Source organism: Clytia hemisphaerica, unplaced genomic scaffold (assembly GCF_902728285.1).
Source record: "Clytia hemisphaerica strain Z4C2 unplaced genomic scaffold, Clytia hemisphaerica genome assembly, whole genome shotgun sequence".
In the NCBI taxonomy this organism is placed as follows: Eukaryota; Metazoa; Cnidaria; class Hydrozoa; order Leptothecata; family Clytiidae; genus Clytia; species Clytia hemisphaerica.
Window position 1 is genome coordinate 556,695 of NW_027104293.1, and position 10,616 is coordinate 567,310.

A 10,616-nucleotide genomic window follows, 5' to 3' on the forward strand; every position below is an offset into this window, starting at 1 on the left:
AGAGGTGTAAGAAGGGTCGATTTTTCGCCCAAATTTACTCAAATTCGGCTAAATTTTCTCTGCACTGTATTTTCAAGGACCTAATTTTGGCCCACGCACCTTATGGTCGTTTTTGAAATCGAGTACCTCCGAGTAACTCCGCCCCCCCCCCCCTTCCTTGGGAACAAAGACTTACTTTTTAAACCAGGTTTAGCAGTAGGTCCTACTGCTGAGTGGGCGGTTTTTAGAAAACACCCTGATACACCTGGGCGGGTTTAAGTTTTCCCCGATTTAGCAAAGCGGAATCAAATGACCAGCGGACTCGGATTCGGAAGAAAATTGGGAAAGGGGGAGAAAATTTTGAAAGATTTTTTGGTCCCTTTTTGATGTTTTTCTTTATAATTTCCTTGCTGTTCTGTTCTAACACTAACTGATATTGGAAATCCTCTTTGATAGTATTGGTGAGTTTTATTTATAAATTTTTATACATGAGCAGTCACATCTGGCTTGGAGTTTAGGTTTAACGTTTATAAAGAATGTTTTTTGTTCATGATCGGGGTCGTTTGTCCCGTTTTGCTGTGTCTTTTTTTTATAGGCTGGTGATTGAAAATTTGCCTCTGGGAAATTCTAGATTCTAGGCCTGGGAATTTAGTTTGATGGGCCATTGAAAAATTGTTTGGAAATCTGCTGATTTTCCAGCAGTCAGTGTGGCGTGGAGAAGCAGAAAAAAATACAAAAATTGCGCAATTTGTTTTTTAACAAATACCGTGAGATCGGGTAACTTGCATCATTGGAGGTTAACATGCATAGCCCTCAAATGAAAGACCTGGCTGGTCATTAAAATACAAAGTTAAAATCAAAACAAAAATGGTAGAGTAAAGATGCAAGCGGAGCTGCGTAGTTGTATTATGACCAGCAGTCGGCACATCCTGGCAAATGACAGTTAGTCACACTAGGAAATCTAGCTTTCAGAAAAAACAACATCAGTCATCTACAGGATACATTTCAACAACAAGGATGAGAGTTACCTGAATCAAGTTCGCAAGACAATAATAATTAAAAATAAAAGTTGGAAACAAAATAAAACGTGCAGCAGCCAAAATCAACCAACTAAAATTTGTCATTCAATTCCCGAGACAGCACTTCGATTTTTAAGGCCTTGTTTATACGCTAAAGTAAAACAATTACGCACATGTAAATTGGTCATTGTTTGAGGTCCGGCAAAATTTCCGGGAGATAGCCTATCCGGCAGTGCGCGGATCTAGGTGGGTTCCGCCTCCCCCGTAGATCTTTTTCTTGGGAAGTTGATCTTCAAATTAGTTTTCAAGGTTGGCTTGGCTCAAATTTTTTCATCTATGGCACAAATTTTAGGCAATTTCTCAAAGTTTTTGAAAATATTAATTTCATTAAAAAGCGCCGGGTTATTTTTTCATGAATCCCTTTAGAAGTTTTGCGGCGCATTTTTTTGCTTGAGAGTCAAGTAAACGATATAGCGCTTTCGCAGCATTAATCTTTGATACGCATTTTGGCGGGACGCTAGTGTGGCTAACTGAATGAACAGGGTATTTTTCACTTCGACCATTGGCAAATGAACGGGGTTGAAAACGAAAGTGACGTAATAGCGCCGAATACCCAGTTTAATTGAACCGGGTTGGAAATATTTTGCTTCATTTCAAAGAACTACCAAAATGAACTTAGCATCGTATTCAACATTGGATTCAACATTGGATTCGCCATTCTAGCATTGGATTCACTTTACCGGACAGTATCTTTTTCGGACAGCATTCTCTGGTATTCAAAACTACAATGGACGTTACCTGTGTCTACTAGCTATCACCTAGTGAAAAAATTAAGTTCATACCTCCTTTTCCCTAGGAGGAGTTTAGTGGAAACCACTGCTGATTGTCAGCATTGGATTCAAATTTCCAGCATTGGATTCACTTTACCGGATAGTATCTTTTTCGGACAGCATTTTTAGATCATCAAAACTATAATGGACGGTACCTGTACCTATTAGCTATCACCTAGTGAAAAAATTAAGTTCATACCTCCTTTTCCCTAGGAGGAGTTAAGCGGAAACCACTGGTGATTGACAACAAGAAATTCAAATTTCGACCTTATGCTTGGTAATTATCGGACAACCTTATTCTCGGACATCATTTTTAGGTGTTCAAAACTATAATGGACGGTACCTGTACCTATTAGCTATCATTTAGTGAAAAAAATTAAGTTCATACCTCATTTTCCCTAGGAGGAATTAAGCGGAAACCACTGGTGATTGACAACAAGAAATTCAAATTTCGACCTTATGCTTGGTAATTATCGGACAACCTTATTCTCGGACAGCATTTTTAGGTCTTCAAAACTATAATGGACGGTACCTGTACCTATTAGCTATCATTTAGTGAAAAAATTAAGTTCATACCTCATTTTCCCTAGGAGGAGTTTAGCGGAAACCACTGGTGATTGACAACAAGAAATTCAAATTTCGACCTTATGCTTGGTAATTATCGGACAACCTTATTCTCGGACAGCATTTTTAGGTGTTCAAAACTATAATGGACGGTACCTGTACCTATTAGCTATCATTTAGTGAAAAAATTAAGTTCATACCTCATTTTCCCTAGGAGGAGTTTAGCGGAAACCACTGCTGATTGTCAGCATTGGATTCAAATTTCCAGCATTGGGTTCAATTTACCGGATAGTATCTTTTTCGGACAGCATTTTTAGGTGTTCAAAACTATAATGGACGTTACCTATGTCTATTAACTATCTTTTAGTGAAAAAATTAAGTTCATACCTCATTTTCCCTAGGAGGAGTTAAGCGGAAACCACTGGTGATTGACAACAAGAAATTCAAATTTCGACCTTATGCTTGGTAATTATCGGACAACCTTATTCTCGGACATCATTTTTAGGTGTTCAAAACTATAATGGACGGTACCTGTACCTATTAGCTATCATTTAGTGAAAAAAATTAAGTTCATACCTCATTTTCCCTAGGAGGAATTAAGCGGAAACCACTGGTGATTGACAACAAGAAATTCAAATTTCGACCTTATGCTTGGTAATTATCGGACAACCTTATTCTCGGACAGCATTTTTAGGTCTTCAAAACTATAATGGACGGTACCTGTACCTATTAGCTATCATTTAGTGAAAAAATTAAGTTCATACCTCATTTTCCCTAGGAGGAGTTTAGCGGAAACCACTGGTGATTGACAACAAGAAATTCAAATTTCGACCTTATGCTTGGTAATTATCGGACAACCTTATTCTCGGACAGCATTTTTAGGTGTTCAAAACTATAATGGATGGTACCTGTACCTATTAGCTATCATTTAGTGAAAAAATTAAGTTCAAACCTCATTTTCCCTAGGAGGAGTTTAGCGGAAACCACTGCTGATTGTCAGCATTGGATTCAAATTTCCAGCATTGGGTTCAATTTACCGGACAGTATCTTTTTCGGACAGCATTTTTAGGTGTTCAAAACTATAATGGACGGTACCTATGTCTATTAACTATCTTTTAGTGAAAAAATTAAGTTCATACCTCATTTTCCCTAGGAGTAGTTTAGCGGAAACCCTTCGTGATTGTCAGCACAGCTGCTAACGGGTCTAATTGGCGTTAAACTCAAATGTAAACAACTGTAGATTAAGACACCCTTTCTCACTGACGCACCGCGGGATCCCTTTGTAAACTTAGCAAAAATATCGTCCCCTGTCGAAACATCAAAGATTTATTATACACTGGATAAACGACTCAAAAAACGATGGAGAGCGATCATTGTATTTTCATTGTTTCAGAAAACAATGGATGTTCTAGCTTTGTCCGCAAAGGACAACTGTCATGGCGGCTCGAAGATGTCTGATTTTTGAAAATGTTTATCAGTCTTATTTTTTAAAAGTTCTCTAGCTCTTTCTTTTTGTACATTTACAGAAAAAAAAGTTTGAAAGTAAGGCTAGCATTTCGAGCTGGATACATTTGTGAAATCTAATGTGAGAAAAACATCATTAGACAAGAAATTCAGACAAAATGCTTATAATGACACAAAATTTTCAATTGGAAATATCATTCCAAGACTGTCCCCGGAACAGCTGAAATTAACATACATAAAACTTGAGTGTCTTGGTTCCACTGTGGTATGAAAATCCTTTGGAGGCACGTGGTGGCAAGGTGGTTTTTTTGAGGTTAAAGTTTGAAAATTTCTGGTGTCAACATTCAATTTCTTATACACAACACGTCTTTTGCATCTTTCTCACAGCTTGAAACGTCATAACGACTTATGATTAGCAATTAAGTGGAAGAATCTGAATCTCATAGGAAAGTTTTAAGTCTCTTTTGGGAATTGGATGAGTGATTTTTGATATAAAACGCAATTAAAATGTGTCGAAAAATCATTTAATGAGGGAAGGAGAGTGAACAATAATATCATTACTGTGGACATACCTTAAGGGTATTAATTTTCGCGGGGATTATATTTCGCGAATTTCGCGAGTTTTTCCGAAATTCGCGAAATATAATCCCCGCGAAAATTTTAAAAACCTGTGGATTCGCGAAATTCGCAAAATATAATCCTTGCGAAAAATTTAAAATCATGATTTTTGCCTGAACCCCTAGGAAAATGAAAGAAATTCGGTTAAAAAGGGGCTGATTCGCGAAATTTTATCCTTGCGAAAATTTAGAATTCCCGTCTTCGCGAAAATAAGTCCCGCGAAAATTAAATTATTTCGCGAAAAAATTGTCTCGCGAAAATAAGTTACCGCGAAAATTAATACCCTTAAGGTAGCTAGAACATGAGAAATAATCAGCAAAAATCAGGTACTTGTATATCCAGTGTATAATAAATCCTTGGAAACATATACTCCAATTTTCTTCCCTACTGAAAACAATGAAATAAGCAAATCATCACTTTAAAATATTATGCCTTTTTTCAATCCCTTCTGAATATTCAGACTTAAAAACAATGGAATGTAAGGCGTAGTGGTATGATGGTCATCGCTCTTGACTCTCTTGGAGGTCCGATTTCGCGATTCCAACTCTAATACTACGGTTCACTTGGCAAATGAACACAACTCGCCCGGGTCAACCCATACCTTGTGATGGGAATCGGGTACCACTACTCTGATACGAGAGTGTGGGTGATATGCCGGACATTGTGATGTGTGGTGTCACTCATCCCGCTCTGTGCTTGCGACGAGCTATATGCTCTCCCGCGTAGTTCGAGTATCATCGCTATCCATCATGGTATGCGTTTCTTGTGTGTACAGAACCAGCGGTCTCTGGAAGGGGGCTAAGTGTTCCGACTTACAAAAGGAGGAATTCTTATTTCGCAAAGGAGTAGGACCCATTCCCCAATGGGGAGGGCTCATATCATCAAGACAATAGAATTTAAATCCCCAGTCATCAAAGCAATGGAAATACCGATCCCCAATCGAGTTTTCTGTCCGATATTCTTACCCCCACTGACTGAAAAAGTCTTACCAAGTCTGTGAGAAAGGGGTCTGTTAAAGACCAGTGCAAAAAAGGTCTGTATTATAAGGTATGAATGAGTTCCCTCTTTCGATCATATTGAAAGAGACATGAACTATGAATTATTTGACATTCTGGCGGCGTTCTGCTGCCGTTTTCGATGATAGAGTCCGTTGAAAGATTTTTTCTTTCCTCTTTGCTTCACTAAATTGTATTTGAAAGCATGATTGTCCCGCAGGGGCTTTTGTTGCTTCACGTAAGTAGTGGGCTTGTTCACCAGAAAAATATTAATGTTCATGTTCATGTTCAAGATGTTGTTTCTTTTGATTCTGAGCGGGCCGCCACGGCTAAAAAATTCTCGCACGCACCTATCGTTTTATCTATTTTGTTGCGACTTGTATTGACTTTTACGTTTTAGTTCTGACAAAGTAAACAATGGATGGCGCATAACATGAGCATTTTTCTTTTTCTTATAAGCATCTACTTTATAAGCATCAAATCAATAACTCTTGATAGACAGTGATATACCCTTCGGTTAGTAGTTCTTACAACGTAAACAAGGGACGGCGCACAATATGAGCTTGTTTATTTTTCTTATAAGCACCTACTTTATAAGAATAAAATCAATAACTCTTTATCAACAGCCATATACTTTTTGGTAATTAGCTCTTATAAAGTAAACGAAGGATGGCGCATAATATGAGCATATTTATTTTTCTTATAAGCATTTAATTTATAAGAATCAGATCAATAACTTTGATCAACAGCCATCTACCTTTTGGTAATAAGTAAGATTTGGCGAATAGAGCTTTCAAATTTCGCAAGAAAAAAAAACTCGCGATTTGTTGAGTTTTATCTGTTTGTTTTTTTCCTCGGATTTTTCGTTAGAGGATAAAACCCAAACCGGACTTATTTCATATCCACAAACCTAAAAGCTATCCAAAGATCCATGGGCCAAAGGTAGATGGCTTCGAGGTAGATTATAAGGGAAAATATTATTTATTTCTTGAGAAAAAACTTTCGTGAATGAGTAATCAATGATGCTGAAAACCTTAAAACCACTGTGTTACACAGCCCCTGGGACCCCAGCCCCTCTTGAAAATTTGCACAAAATTTTGTCTCCGTTGGAAAAATACCCTATAATTTCAGTCCCACTGGGAAATTGACTCTGATTTTATCCCCACTTGAAATTCAACGGAAAAAATTACTCTCCGATGCCATCCCAGCTGGAACTTTTGGACTGAGAAACAATAGAATTTCAATCCCCATTGGGATTTCGATAGAAATTTTCATCCTCACTGAGAACAAAACTTCCACCGGGGCTGTGTGAGACAAGGGTGTACAATGGTGGTCAGAACATGTTGGCATTTCTAGGTATTTTAGCGTTTGGAATTTAATATTCTAGCGAGAATGACATTTTCAGGCTTTCTACTTTATTCAATCGGATATTTCAATTTAGGAGGAGTAAATTGTTTCCAGAATATATTCTTAGCCTTGTCGGACCATTCAAAAGCTTTTGGATCCTCGTATCCTAAGCTCCTTAATCTCATGTTAAAACACGTAGTATTAACCAAGACACTTGATAGGACATTGTACTATAAATCGAATCCTTGGAAGTAAGCTTATTTTCTACCCGAAAAAAGAGAAATACGCTTTTCAATATTCAATGTTGTAGATATAAAATTGAAAAGTACTGTTGTAATTTTTATACAAATGAAATATACAAATGAAAGATTGTTTTGAATAATCTCGATTTCCAGTTATTTTTTATGTAAGAGATTTTTCCAAATATCTAAAAATTTCACCGATGGTTCTTTTTGTTCCAATAAATCGCACAAATATAAGAACTTCCCTGACGCATGTTTCGGCAATTTTCTTTCGATTTATATTAGAAGATTCTATTGCGTCTATTAGCCAAGCTACGGCATCCAAGGGCATCTAATGCCGTAAACAGTTTTTTGATCCGTTTTGAGAATCAATCTTCGTTTTCACCATCTATATATAACAAGAAAACAAATCAATTCATGCAATTTCCTCTTATAACTTACCTGAAGTTTAACTCTGAGTTTCAGACTTAAGGCTGAAAATCCAAATTTAGCCTGTGAATGGTCCGACTAGGCTGAGAATATAGCCTGGAAGCCATTATAATCCTCCTAAATCGAAAGACCCGATTAGATAAAGCAAGAACTTAAAAAGTGCTAAAATACCAAAAAATGCCAACCTACTTTAGGCGTAAAAACTTTTGCGATCGAACTACGCAATTTTCGCGAATTTTTAGCCCTTTTCGTGAAAGTAAATGTCTTGAAATGGAAATTATTGAAGTGACCATTCGCGAAAGTTTATGCTTGCGAAAGATTCTTGACAAGTTAGAAAATCTATTAAATTTCTAACTTGAAATAGAATGTAAGATTTATGGCACTTTTTAGCCTGCTTAAACGTCTGAAGTCAAAGATTCAAGTCAAAAGTTTCCACCAAATTCAAGAAGTATTTGTCCGTCTAAGCAATTTTTTCGTGTGAAATTATTCATTTTTATGTCTTGATTTTTGTCAAATTCACGAAAATAAATGTCGCAAATTTCACGATTTATTGGAACTAGCCAATCAGACAGAGAGAAGAAAACCATTTGATTTTTTTGTTTCTTTTTCGTGTGTAAAATACATCCGATAGTGCCGATGGCAACTGATGCACGGAATGTGAGAGGAGACTACACCGCATTTATCTTATATATGTATTCGATCGTAAGTATTTTCTGATTGATCATTAGAAGTTGGTCCATACCGTCTATAAAGCTTATGTTTATGGTTTCTCTGGAAATTGGAAACTTTTGCAGCTAAACACCAGAGGCTCAATTAATTTCTTTTTAATCGCAAGGGGACAATCTACCCTGGGTGTATCAGAGGCCAAGTTTTCAGAGATATTTATTCGAGCTGCGATACTCACGGTAGGGACAACTTCGTGAACTACACACGCAGGCGCGCCTCATAGGTGTAGTAACTTAAGACCCTGCCCGGAGGCGGAAGTTTTTTCATCATCAATGAAACGTAAAAAATCAATAAGGGAGAGAGCACGTTAGATTTTCCAATTTTTCATAATGACGCTTTTTGAATTTTGATAATGTTGTGAGACTTTTGATATTGTTGTGAGAGTTTCAAATATTGCTGTAAGAGTTTCAAATATTGTTGTATTGTAAGTGATTTATATTGTTGTGAGAAATTGTTGTCGTTGTGGCCGCTTAGGGCTTGCGTAGTTTTATTCATTAATTTTTTCTCTAAATGATAGCTAAATAGACATAAGTACCATCCATTGTCCGATAATTAGCGAGTCTGAAGTCTAAATTTGAAGCTAGTGTTGTCAATGATCCATCTATTGTTTCCGCTAAACTCCTCCTCTAGAAAATGAGTAATGAACTTAATTTTTTCACTAAATGATAGCTAAAAGACAGCGGCATTAGTGCTTTCCGCTTGCGATTCCTCAAAGGGATAATGAAGTATGAAATTAATTTTTTCACTAAATGATGGCTAATAGGTACAGGTACCGTCCATTATAGTTTTGAACACCTAAAAATGCTGTCCAAGAATAAGGTTGTCCGATAATTAGCAAGCATAAGGTCGAAATTTGAATTTCTTGTTGTCAATCACCAGTGGTTTCCGCTTAACTCCTCCTAGAGAAAATGAGGTATGACCGTAATTTTTTCACTAAAAGATAGTTAATAGACATAGGTACCGTCCATTATAGTTTTGAACACCTAAAAATGCTGTCCGAAAAAGATACCGTCTGGTAAATTGAATCCAATGCTGGAAATTTGAATCCAATGCTGACAATCAGCAGTGGTTTCCGCTAAACTCCTCCTAGGGAAAATGAGGTATGAACTTAATTTTTTCACTAAATGATAGCTAATCGGTACAGGTACCGTCCATTATAGTTTTGAACACCTAAAAATGCTGTCCGAGAATAAGGTTGTCCGATAATTACCAAGCATAAGGTCGAAATTTGAATTTCTTGTTGTCAATCACCAGTGGTTTCCGCTTAACTCCTCCTAGGGAAAATGAGGTATGAACTTAATTTTTTCACTAAATGATAGTTAATAGGTACAGGTACCGTCCATTATAGTTTTGAACACCTAAAAATGCTGTCCAAAAAAGATACTGTCCGGTAAATTGAATACAATGCTGGAAATTTGAATCCAATGCTGACAATCAGCAGTGGTTTCCGCTAAACTCCTCCTAGGGAAAATGAGGTATGAACTTAATTTTTTCACTAGGGATAGCTAATAGACACAGGTAACGTCCATTATAGTTTTGATGATCTAAAAATGCTGTCCGAAAAAGATACTGTCCGGTAAAGTGAATCCAATGCTAGAATGGCGAATCCAATGTTGAATCCAATGTTGAATCCAATGTTGAATACGATGCTAAGTTCATTTTGGTCAAAGAACTGCATAGATGAAATTTTTTTTCCATGGGTCAATTTTGTCTTCGAAGATTGAAAAAACTTTTAATGAAAAAATAAAGTTCCCAGTTTTCTTCCTTTTTTCCCTTTTTCTGTTTGAAGTTCATTTTTATTCATTTTCACGCTGTTAGCCTGAGACGTCATTGGTGGTCCGAACTATGTAAATTTTGATTAAAATTTTGAATAGCTAGAAGTTAAAACAATCATTGGATTTCCGAAGTCTTTTAAGAAAATCGAAACAGGTTATCTCAAAATTGTGGTAAAAGCTCTCGGACAGGAGTTTTATACAGATACGCATCCCCTAAAAATGGGTTTGCATACATAAATTTCTAGTGGAAAGTTCTGTGTACGGGTGTTTTTTCCACCTGAAATTTGAAATATCACCTTGCTCTAAGAAAGGCGGTTTGGGTCAATTTAAGCAAAGCTGGTCAAAGAGTAAGTTTTCTGCTTTCCAAAAGTACAATGTATGCAATGATAGATATTGATGAAAGACGGTGCACTGTAATAGTGATTTTTTGGGCAAAATTTTGTATAATCCGGTATTTTGCATTTAATACAAACAAGTGTTTTTAGCTGAGGTGTTTGGCCATATTCTCAAAATCATTTTTATCTTTATATTCAGAAAAAAAATCTTTTTTGTTCCTAGGGGTTCGGAAACACGCGAGGTATCACCAAAACACAATTCAGTCGTATGTTACACGTCGAGAATATAGCCT